The sequence below is a fragment of the Muscardinus avellanarius genome (assembly GCF_963383645.1).
Source record: "Muscardinus avellanarius genome assembly, chromosome: 6".
Lineage (NCBI taxonomy): Eukaryota > Metazoa > Chordata > Mammalia > Rodentia > Gliridae > Muscardinus > Muscardinus avellanarius.
In genome coordinates, this window is record NC_137791.1 from 40,194,571 (window position 1) to 40,205,454 (window position 10,884).

The window sequence follows — 10,884 nt, forward strand, 5'->3', positions numbered from 1 at the left end:
GCTCATTCATGTTGGTTAAATGAGGGTTAGAATGTGACAAGACTAGAAAGATATTTGAGATAATGTTTTGGCTTGCCTCAACTGCCAGTTGAAACAGTTTATATTAAATTGGTAAGCAATAGTTACACAAAGTTTTAAAATAGTACAGTGACATAATTAAAGAAGCATTTTAGGAAACTTGTTCTGATAGCGGTATTAGAATGACACCAGCATTAGATAACAGCTGTGCTTGATAGATGGAGGAGGAAAATCAGTTACAGAGCCATAGAGACAGTGTAGGCTAGACAATGAAGGTCTGAACTTAGATGCTGAGGGTGGGGATTGAGAGCAAAGACACATGTGGAACAACACAGCTCTTGACAAGAGTGTTGAGTTAGTCTTCAGTGAGTTCTGAGTTTCGGGTCTGGGTGACTGAGAGATGATGGTGCCATGAACAGAAATAGTGTATTTCAGACAAGCAGACAGATGGTCTGGATGAGACATATGCTCTGAGTTAGGTTTTAAATGGCTTTAGTATGAGGTGCTTTGGGGATATTCATATCAGGATGAATAGGAAACAGCTGAAAATGTGGCTGTAGAGTTTAAAACCTAGGTCAAAACTAGAGACCTGGTCTTAAATAGGCCAACCAACCATGGCCCATGGCTTTCCAACCCACTGCCTTTTAGATGGCTCACAAGCTGAGACTGGTTTTGTATTTGTGAACACTGGAGGTTAAAAAAAAAAGGAATGTTTCCTGATCCACTAAAATTAAATAAAACATAAATTTCAGTGTTTGCAATTAGTGTTACTGGAGTGGAGTAATAGTCATTAATTCCATCTAACAGCTGAGTAAAGACGCTGCAGCAGAAACTGTGTGGCTCAAAACATTTACTATATGGCTACCGCATATGTACATTACTGAGCTATGAACTGTTGTCACTTTTTGGAAGGCAATTTGGCCAGAAGAAAAAACAGACAAGTGGTAATAGCTATATTTAAGTAGAAAAACAACACATTTTTCTCTTTGTACAAATTCAAGTAATTAGATAAGACATTTATAAAATTTTTTCAAAATTATTTTAAAATATTTTAATTAGAAGATCTAAGATGTTTCTTGCAAAACCTAAATGTACTAACCTTTCTAATAAAGAATGAAATTGAGGTCTATAATAAAAGTTGGAATACATCCTTAGGTCATACCAAGCAAAATTTTACCAAATGAAGTTGACGCTAAGATGTGGAGGGTGAAGGACTAGGTGCTGTTTGTTCAGCCATAGGGGTGTGCTGTGTCATAAATAAATTAGTCACTTCTGGCTAAAGGTCCAGGTCTTGGCTACAGACATAGAGACATTAAAAAACTTGTCAGTTATCTAGAAGTTGACTTCTGAGGACAACTGCTCCCAATAAGAATGGTCACTTGGTATACTAAAAAGTTGCTGGATATGTATGAAGAACAAATGTGCTGAGTGAGGCTGTGGAGAGTTGACATTAAACTAAGGTAGCCCTGGGCTAGGGCTATAGCTCAGGAGTAGAGTGCTTTAGTACCTAGAATGCACAAGGCTCTGGGTTCCATCCCCAGTGCTGAAAAAAAAAAAAAAAAAAAAAAAAGAAAGAAAGTCCAACTAGAAAGTTTTAATTGTCAACCTGAATACTTTCTGCTATGGAAAAAGAAGATAAATACTGATAAATCATTCTTTATTTTTTTTCTTATTTTATACCCTATATTGATCATTATTTTCCATCTCTGTATCATTGTATCATTGTAGACAATAATGAAAATAAAAATTCCACATATTAGCTTTGTATTTACATTTTGATGGAGTTATGGAGTAGTTATTGTCTTTTTATGGAATTAGGGTAATACTCCAATATTTTCAATAATATATTAAAAAATTAACTCAGAAGGTAATTTTTATTTAATGTCGCCCTGTGCCCATTCTTTATAGAAATTTCTTTATAGAAATTATATAATCAAATGTTCAGCTTATAGTATGTGGTTATTATATGTTGTGATGATTTGTTAGCCATTTTTGCCAAAAACTGATAGGTTTTTTCCTTTGCATGGTCAATGACATAGGTAAGGCATGCCACATAAACACACATGCAGCTTTATAGGGTTTAAGGTATACAGATTTTTTTGGTGTTTACAGTGATTAGAAATATAATATTGTTCTAGCATATATTTTCTGGCCTGATGTAAGAGGGTAACTGGAATACATAAATTGCATGCTTTCCATTTTAGATACAGCAAATTTGAGGGGCAAATGAAAAACCTTATGTGGAAGTCCAGAAAGCTATTGGGTATGTAGAAGTAGACTAGTGGATAAAGGTGAGGTCTAGAGACACTAGAATTGAGAGCAGGGGCTGAGTGGCAGATGAGGCTAATAAGAAAACTCTTGGAAACAGGAGAGAGTGTGTATGGTACAAAGGGAATTGTATTAGCTTTTTGTATCTATAATGAACTAGGTCCCACCCGTACAAAATGTCTCAACACTTCCCAATAGCACTACCCTGGAGACCAACTCTATAATCACAATGGATCTAGAGAGGACAATTAGATGACAGCTAAAACGTAGTAGGAATGTATGTAAAGGATCTGCCATCGGGCTTGGGACCTCATGCATGGATGATTCTGCAGTGGAAAAACCCTGGGATTATGTAAAGAATAAGATGGCAGTGAAATAGGCTTAAGAAACAGAAGAATCTTTTTATCAGGGACAGAGAACATTTCATTACTTTCCTGCATCACTGGGGTCTTCTGGACTTGAAATATATAGAAGAATTTGCACAGTATATGGTCTATTTTGGAAAAGGTTTCGGGAGCAGGTGAACTCTGCTGTAGTTGGGTGGAAAATTCTTTGTGTCTAATAGGTCCATTTGGTTTATAGTATTCTTTACATCTGAGGCATATTTCTGACCTTTTGTCTAGAAGATCGATCTAATGGTGTGAGAGGGGTGTTGAAGTCTCCCAGTTTACTGTATTGGGATTTATGTGTGACTTAATGTCACAAAGAGTTTGTTTTATGAAAGTAGCTGCACCTATGTTTGGGGCATAAATGTTGATTATTGTTATTTCCTCTTGCCAGATTGTTCCTTTTACCAGTAAAAAAATGACCTACTTTGTTTCTTCTGATAATCTTGAAGTCAGACTTGTCTGGTATCATCGTTGCTACTCCTGCTTGTCTTCCAGTTCTGTTGGCATGGATTACCTTGCTCTAGCCCTTCACCTTTAGTTTGTTACTATTCTTACTTGTAAGGTGTTTTTCTTGAAGGCATCAGGTGGATGGATTTCAGTTTTTAATCCAATTTGCCACCTAATGTCTTTTTTAACAAGTAAATAAAATAGCATATTGTTTTATTTTATGTAGTTATTTTTTATTTTCTAAATATCACTGATTAAAAATATTTACACACCTACTTTTGAGTCCATAGTTTAGCATTCTTATTTGTATGGCTTTAAAAGTTATGGCACATGATTTTTATATTAAGAAGTGGGGAGCTGGGCATGGTGGCTCATGCTTGTAATCCCAGCATTCGGGAGGCTGAGACTGGGGACCATGGTTCGCCTCCGCTCCTTAGTGAGGCTCTCTATGAGGCTCTCTGCAACTTAGGCCCTGTTTTAAAATAAATAATAAAAAACAGGGCAGGGGATGTAGCTTGGAGGTCAAATGCCTCTGGGTTCCATCCCCAGACCCGAAAAAAAAAAAGTAGAGAAAAGATTCTATTCAAATCAAAATCTGATTTATTATATATCTGATTTTCTTTGTACTTTAAATACAGTAATTTTTAAATGTTGCTCATTATTTTTCATCTGGTGATAAAATACTAGTGCAACTTCTCATCAAAATAAAGTTGACCACAGATGTAAGTGAATTTTCCCAAATGAAAATAGGCCCCTCAGCTGCCATTAAGCAAAATTTCTCAACCTAACTTAAATGAAAAGGAAAGCCAGGCGTGGTGGCGCACGCTTGTAATCCCCGCGCTTGGGAGGCTGAGACAGTAGGATCGCATAGGTTCAAAGCCAGCCTCAGCTACTTAGTGAGGCTCTCAGCAATTTAGTGAGACCCTGTTTCCAAATAAAATATAAAATAGTTCTGGGAATATAGCCCAGAGGTAGAAGGCCTCTGGGTTCTATCCTCAGAACCACAAAAAAAAAAAGGAACTGTTAGTTGTCATTGTAAGTAAAAATATGAAGTACTATAGCACTGCCCACATTGCTTCATACAACACAAACTTTGAAAGAACCAGAGATGCTTTATAGAAGTTTAGTTGGCACATGTTTATAGAAGTTTTAAAAGGCACATGGTGTGGATTTTTTTTTAGCATTCTGGAAGTTTTGCCACCACCATTCTGTTTCTGTTGCAGAGACACCTGTGACTATTGGGGTAGACAAGAATGTTGTTCAAACCAAGGAAAGCCAGAGCCAAATATTAACTGCAGAGAAGCAATGCACTTTTTTTTCATCCAGCCTTGTGTTTCTTATATGTTCAGTTTCCCAACATGCCTTAGAATACATACATAAACATGTATTCTAATGATTTTACATTTGATTTTACAATATGGAAAGAATTTTTGAGGAAGGCCATATCCTGGGGAAGAGGAAAAAAACATTACCACAATAAAAATAGAAACATTCATACCCAATTATATAATAAGATTATAATCCATTTAAGCTTCTAGAAGTATACTGTTCAAAGCTCCTCTTCATTTATAAGAAAGATGCCTACTCTGTGGTATTAAGTGGGGTAGGGGCACCAGTTTGTTCTGATAGAAACACTTTAGCACAACAGGAAATAGTTTAACTTTGGTCCACTTGTCTGTAACTTAAGAACAGTGACACTGCCCAACTCAGTTAAAAAACCCAACACATAAATTTCAAAATATATTCATTATTTCATTTTAAACGTGGCATAGTTGTTCTGTCCTCATTCTCTGACTTTTCAGCATGGGTGTCCACTGTTGGTTTAGCCTTTAAGCCCTCAGCACCTTTGTGATCGTCTTCGGAAGCCTCAGTGGCATCTGCTTGGCTAGGCTCTCCCTCCTCTTGGCTCATGATTTCAGGATTCATGTGATCCAAGTCTGCTTCTAGAAGCTCAGTTCGTACTTTCACTGGCATCTGGTTTACCCATTCAACATGTAGCTCCTTTATATGTATTTCAGTACCTTCTTCAGTCTGAATTTGACCCACTTCTAGATAACTCACTTGGACCTGCTCCGGAAGCTTGCTCAGGTGTGAATCATGTACTTGGCTGTCCTGTAGCATATCTGGATGGACTTGTTCCATAGTCATTTGTGCTGAATCCCCCTGGACTTAAAGAGTGGTAACACACGCACCTTCCCAACTTGTTCGATAATAGTTATTGATGTCACTGGTTCAGTTTACACATGTGTTTCTACTGAAAGGACTTCTTCAGTTACTAAATGCTCTGAAATATTGTGAATATCACTGAGATGCCTCCTTAATTCATTTTCTTGCATAAATAACAAGTCACACCGAGTACAATGGTTGGGTTTATCTCCAGCATGTATTACCACATGACCTTTGAACTGGTCCCAGCTATTAAACACACTATTACACACCTGTCATTCATAAAGCTTCTTCCTTCCTTTCTTTGCCCCTGCTCCAGTCTGGCATGAAGGGAGGTGACATTTAAGGGTGCTATTCATAGCAAATCATCCATGATGATTTGGACACTCAAACAATTTTTTCCCTGTATTTTTTCAAAGCTGCTCCTTAAAATGTCCAAAGTAGTCAAACTGTTTCTCACAGTACTGACATATGTAAATTTCTCCCCAGTTTTTTGCTTATTACTTACTCCACCTTCAAGGTGGTAACAATTTAGATGCTGTTTCCATGTGCTCTTGTAAAGATCCCTTCTATTGCATATTTCACACTTGAAACTCTGAATGGAGTGTGAATTCATATGTTCCTTAAAATGGTAAAAGAATTTAAAAGAATAGTTACATTTTTCACAATGGAACAAGTCCTTCACAAATGACAGAAGAAGTTCTATAATTTCAATTCCTTCTGCCTGTTTGCTTATGGGTCAGTTGCACAGCCATCTTCTTTAATAATCTGCCCTTTTCTATCACCTTGATGTACTAGCTGGTGATATCTGTGAACAGTGCTAGAGTGGCATCATCAGAGGAACCAGTGCTCTGCGTGCACTTTATGGATTGCTTTGCAGAAGCCACTTCCTCTCATGTTTTGATGCCTTCATCTTCCACTTCAATTATGCCTTCAGCAATCTCCACCCCAATTTCAACAGGTTATAATTCTGCAGATGGCAATGACTCAATGATAACATTTCTGCAATCTTTCTTTTTTCCCTCTCATTTTTCCCTGTGGTATTTTCCTCGAATGGGGCATAATTATCTTTGTTTCTGACTTCAAGTGCTTTGATAGCTTCTAGCATTTGTACAAATTCTGCTGCTTGTCATGCATCTTCTTCTTATATCATTAATTTTGCTGTATATGTGAACTCAATTAAATGACAAAAGGCCATTTCACTAACACCTTCTATCTCCAACAAAGGTTCATTACTACACTGAAAGAATTTGTAAAAGAACTTACTGCAAGCAGCTCAAACAGCCTTGTGGGTCTTAAAATGTGTCTGTCGACAATCAGGGTGATGTCTGTAAACTGGTCCTACTCTTGCTGTTCATTCAATCAGTTCAGGAAACTCCTGGAGGCATTCCATGGTCTCTTCAGCCTCCATGGCTGTTGGGTTGCTCTTGCCCTGCTCCTAAACCATGGCTCATCCTCTACCTTCCTCACAACAGCACTATGTGCCTGCTGCTCAGGTCCAGCTGATGCATGTGCCCTCCTGAGAGCCCAGGCCACCATGCATAGGTGCAAGCATGTCCAGGACACTAGGGATCAGGCTCTCTTGTGCCCACCCTTGCTGCGCTGGCTAGGCTGGACCTTATGCCTTTTTTGTTTGTTTGTTTGTTTGTTTGTTTGTTTTGTTTGGTGGTACTGGGGTTCCTGGAAGCCCTTCTACTTCCAGGCTACACTCCCGGACCTATTTTATATTTTTATTTGGAAACAGGGTCTCTTAAGCCAGTGTGACTGGCTTTGAACCTGCCCAATCCTCCTGTCTCTGCCTCCCAAGTGTGGAGATTACAAGCATGCACCACCATGCCCAGACGACCTTATGTCTTTTTTTTTTTTTGCGGTTCTGGGGATGGAACCCAGGGGCATTCGACCTCTGAGCTATACCCCCTGCCCTATTTTTTATTCTTTATTTTGAAACCGGGTCTCACTGAGTTGCAGAGGGCCTCACTAAGTAGCTGAGGCTGTCCGCGAACCACGATCCTCCAGGTCTCAGCCTCCCGAATGCTGGGATTACAAGCATGCGCCACCACGCCCGGCCGACCTTATGTCTTTTGATTGTAAGAGTTGAGGCCATTTATGTTTAGCATGATTATTGAGAGATGATTTTTAATTCCTAACATTTTGAGTTTTAACTTCTGTTTGAGGTAGTGTTTGTTCTTTGCTTAGTTGTTTGCTTGATGGAAATTCTTGTTTCTCTGGTTTTGGCGTGTATTACTTATTTCTTCTATGCAGTTAATCTCTTTGATTATTTTCTCTAGTGCTGGTTTGAAAGACATAAATTCTTTCAGCTTCCATTTGTTGTGGAAGATTTTTATTTCCCCCATTGAATTTGAGAGTTAGTTTTGCTGGGTAGGAGATTTTTGGCTGGAAGTTGTTTTCTTTCAGAGTTTGGAATATGTTACTCCATGCCCTTCTGGCTTTCATAACTTGGTTTGGGAAGTCTGGGGTGTTTCTAATTGGTTTGCCTTTGAATGTCACTTAGTCTTTTGTTTTTGTTGCCTTTAAGATTTTCTCCTTGACTTCTTTGTTTGTAATTTTGATTATTATGTGGCATGGTGAACCTTTTCTCTGATCTTATCTAAAGGGGATTCTATGTTTCCTGTACTTGTGTATCGACCTCTTTTTACTATATTTAAAATTTTTTCTAATATTACTTCTTTGAAAAGATTGTTGGTCCCTTTGGTTTCACCTTCTATTCCCTCTTCTATGCCTATTATTCTTAGGTTAGCTCTTTTAAGATGGGCCCATATCTCTTCAATGTATGCAGATGGCTGGTATCAATGGGGATAGATCTAGTGTTAAGCATAGGTCTCCCTCCACACTTTCCACCTATGTAGAGCCCGAGTCTCTCCCTGCCTCCATAGGTGGTGAGTGCTGCTTAGATCAGACTCAGTTTATACTAGAAGTCCCTGTTCTATATAGCTAGGGCTGGGTTGGTCTGACTTCTCTCCATTCATCACATTTGTGTGGTCTGTAGTGATCTTGGAGGTCCTACTAGGGTTCTGAGCCAGGAGTCTGTCGGCCTTTTTGCCTGATTGTCCCTGGGTGCTGTCTGCTAATCCAATCCTCTTCTATGTTCAACAGCAAACTCTATCCCCACCTTTGCCAGGTTGAACAGCAAAGTCTGACCCTGTGAGTTCATCACTGGCTGCACGAGTCACTGTGACTGTGCTGGGCAGTCTCCCATGGGATGGCAGGTTCACTTATGGTGTTGTTGAGTGCCACTCTGGGTCTCTGCGAGGGGGAACAGTTAGCTCAGCCATCACTGTTGCAAGTCATAGTCAGTGTTTGGGCAGGAGGAACTGATGACTTATAATTCTGATGAGCTGTAGCCGCTTACTTTGTTTCAAGTCATTGACTATTTTTTTTTTTTTTTGCTGGAGATCTCTGGTAGTCCTGGCATGGTGAGGCAAGATGGCACTGCCATAGTGCCCACAGCCATAGCTGTTGGAGGTGGGTGAGGTACTGTTTTGCTCTCTAATCTGCCTTCTAGCTTTTTTTTTCTGCCACCTTTCACTTATTGTGCTCTTTTTATATTTTTGCTTGTTTCTTTCTTTTGTCAGAATGCTATTTTCATGGTAATAGAAACCAAGTGCCAGCAGGACTGATATGTGCTGCTTCCCTCAGTTGCTGCCTTCCTGGAAGTTCATCACTCAGACTTAACAATCACATTTTGTAAGTCTTGTTCATTTATCTCCCTATATATCCCACACCACAAAACAAAGATACAAATCTAGCAACAAGACAAAATCATAACTCCTCTGGACCCATCTGAGAAGTGACGTATAGAACAAATAGATACATTCTAAAAGTTACAAGTCCTCTAAGGAAAGATGGTACCTACAAACTGTTCCTTTTTTGACAGAGCACGTGAAAAGAGGTTGTAGCTATAAAATCAGGAAGAAGAAAATGGTTAAAGTTTTAATAAATCCATTAAGGAGGGTGTGTTAGTGTGACAGTTTAGGATACTTGGAGAAGTAGGCACAAGGCCAGTCTTCATTCACTTGTTAACTCCCTTTTTTTGGCCTCCATGTAGAATCTACAAGAAATATTGGGTTTAGGCCAGGAGCTGTGGGAATATACCCTTTGGTGTACTCTTGTACTTCTTGCTAGCACACAGACATAAATATCTGTCCACTTTCTGGACTTTCTTTCATGAAAATTAAAATCTGTAAACCACTGTGGGAGTCAGGAAAATATCCCACTTCCAGCCAATGGTCCATTGCCTCAATGCAAAGTTAGAAGCAAACCTATCTGTTGCTGGAGGAGAGGAGAAAGACCTTCTGCCCTAGGCCCACACAAAAATACAATACTGTTAAGGTAGAAGCAAAAGCCAACTGTCACAAAGAGTAACAGGAGAAACCCCGGCTTCTAGCATGAATCCTACACTGAGTAACAAGGGGAGCAATGTGCTGCTGGAGAGAGGGCAGAACACTCTCCTGTCTGAGACTCTCTAGATTTTGATTCTTGGAGTGGGGTAGGGCATAAACAGTGTGAAAATCTATCCCCAAGGCTTGCTTAGGGCTGAAAATGGACAGGAAGAAACAAGAACCCTCTCCATTCTACCATAAATCTACCCACCATGTAACAAGCAATGATAATTGTTACACTACTACTTCTGGGTAAATGGAAAAAAAAATGAGCAAGGTGGTAGATTTAAACACACCATAAAATAACTGCATTAAAAATAAATGAATTGAATATTCCAATTAAATGGCAGACAATGTCAAATTGGGTATAAAAATAAGACCCAACTATTTATTGCCTAAATGAAGACCATTTTAAATTTGGTTGTATAGATCAGTTAAAAGAAAAAAATGAGCTGGGCATGGTGGCTCATGCTTGTAATCCCTGCTCTTGGGAGGCGGAGACAGGAGGATCACGCAGTTTTGAAGCCAGCCTTGCTGGTTTAAGAGACCCTGTCTCCAAATAAAAGTATAAAATAGGTCTTGGAGTGTAGCCTGGAGGTCGAAGGGTTTCCAGGACCACCAAAAAAAAAAAAAAAAAAAAAAAAAAAAAAGAAAAGAAAAGAAAAAATGATTGCACAAAGAGAAGCCATGATTAACTAATCAAGAATACATTTGATTGTTGATATTAGTACCAGAGGAAGTTGACTTTAATACAAAGAAATATTGTCATAAATAAAAAAGTAATGAAAGAATAAATTTATAATGACATAATAATTCTAAATGTGTACCTATCTCACAACAGAATTTAAGAATATCTAAGCCAAAACTGATAGAATTGAAAGGAGAAGTAGAAGTAGACACAAGTACACAACATTTCTCTTTTAGTAATTAATAGAAAACACAGTACAAAAGTCAGTGAATATATAGAAGTTATTAACTTGATCTAATTGGTGTTTATAAGGGCCTGCACCTAATAATAGCAGAATATATATTCTTTACCATGCAGAGAGAATATTTACCAAGATAGATAATATGTAAAAATCACAACAAATTTAAAATTATTGCAATCATATAAAGTATGTTCTTTGCCAGAGAACCAAATTAGGAATCAATAACAGAAAGGTATTTGGGAAAATCCTGAGATACTTATAAATGCT

At 38.4% G+C, this 10,884-nt stretch overlaps 1 pseudogene across 1 annotated transcript; it reads right to left on the minus strand.

Moving 5' to 3' along the window:
- Window positions 1-4,874: 4,874 nt before the first annotated feature.
- LOC308264015 (zinc finger protein 131-like) lies at window positions 4,875-6,699 on the minus strand (annotated as a pseudogene). The gene has a single exon. The product of its transcript is annotated as a zinc finger protein 131-like (transcript).
- Between the last annotated feature and the right edge of the window lie 4,185 nt (window positions 6,700-10,884).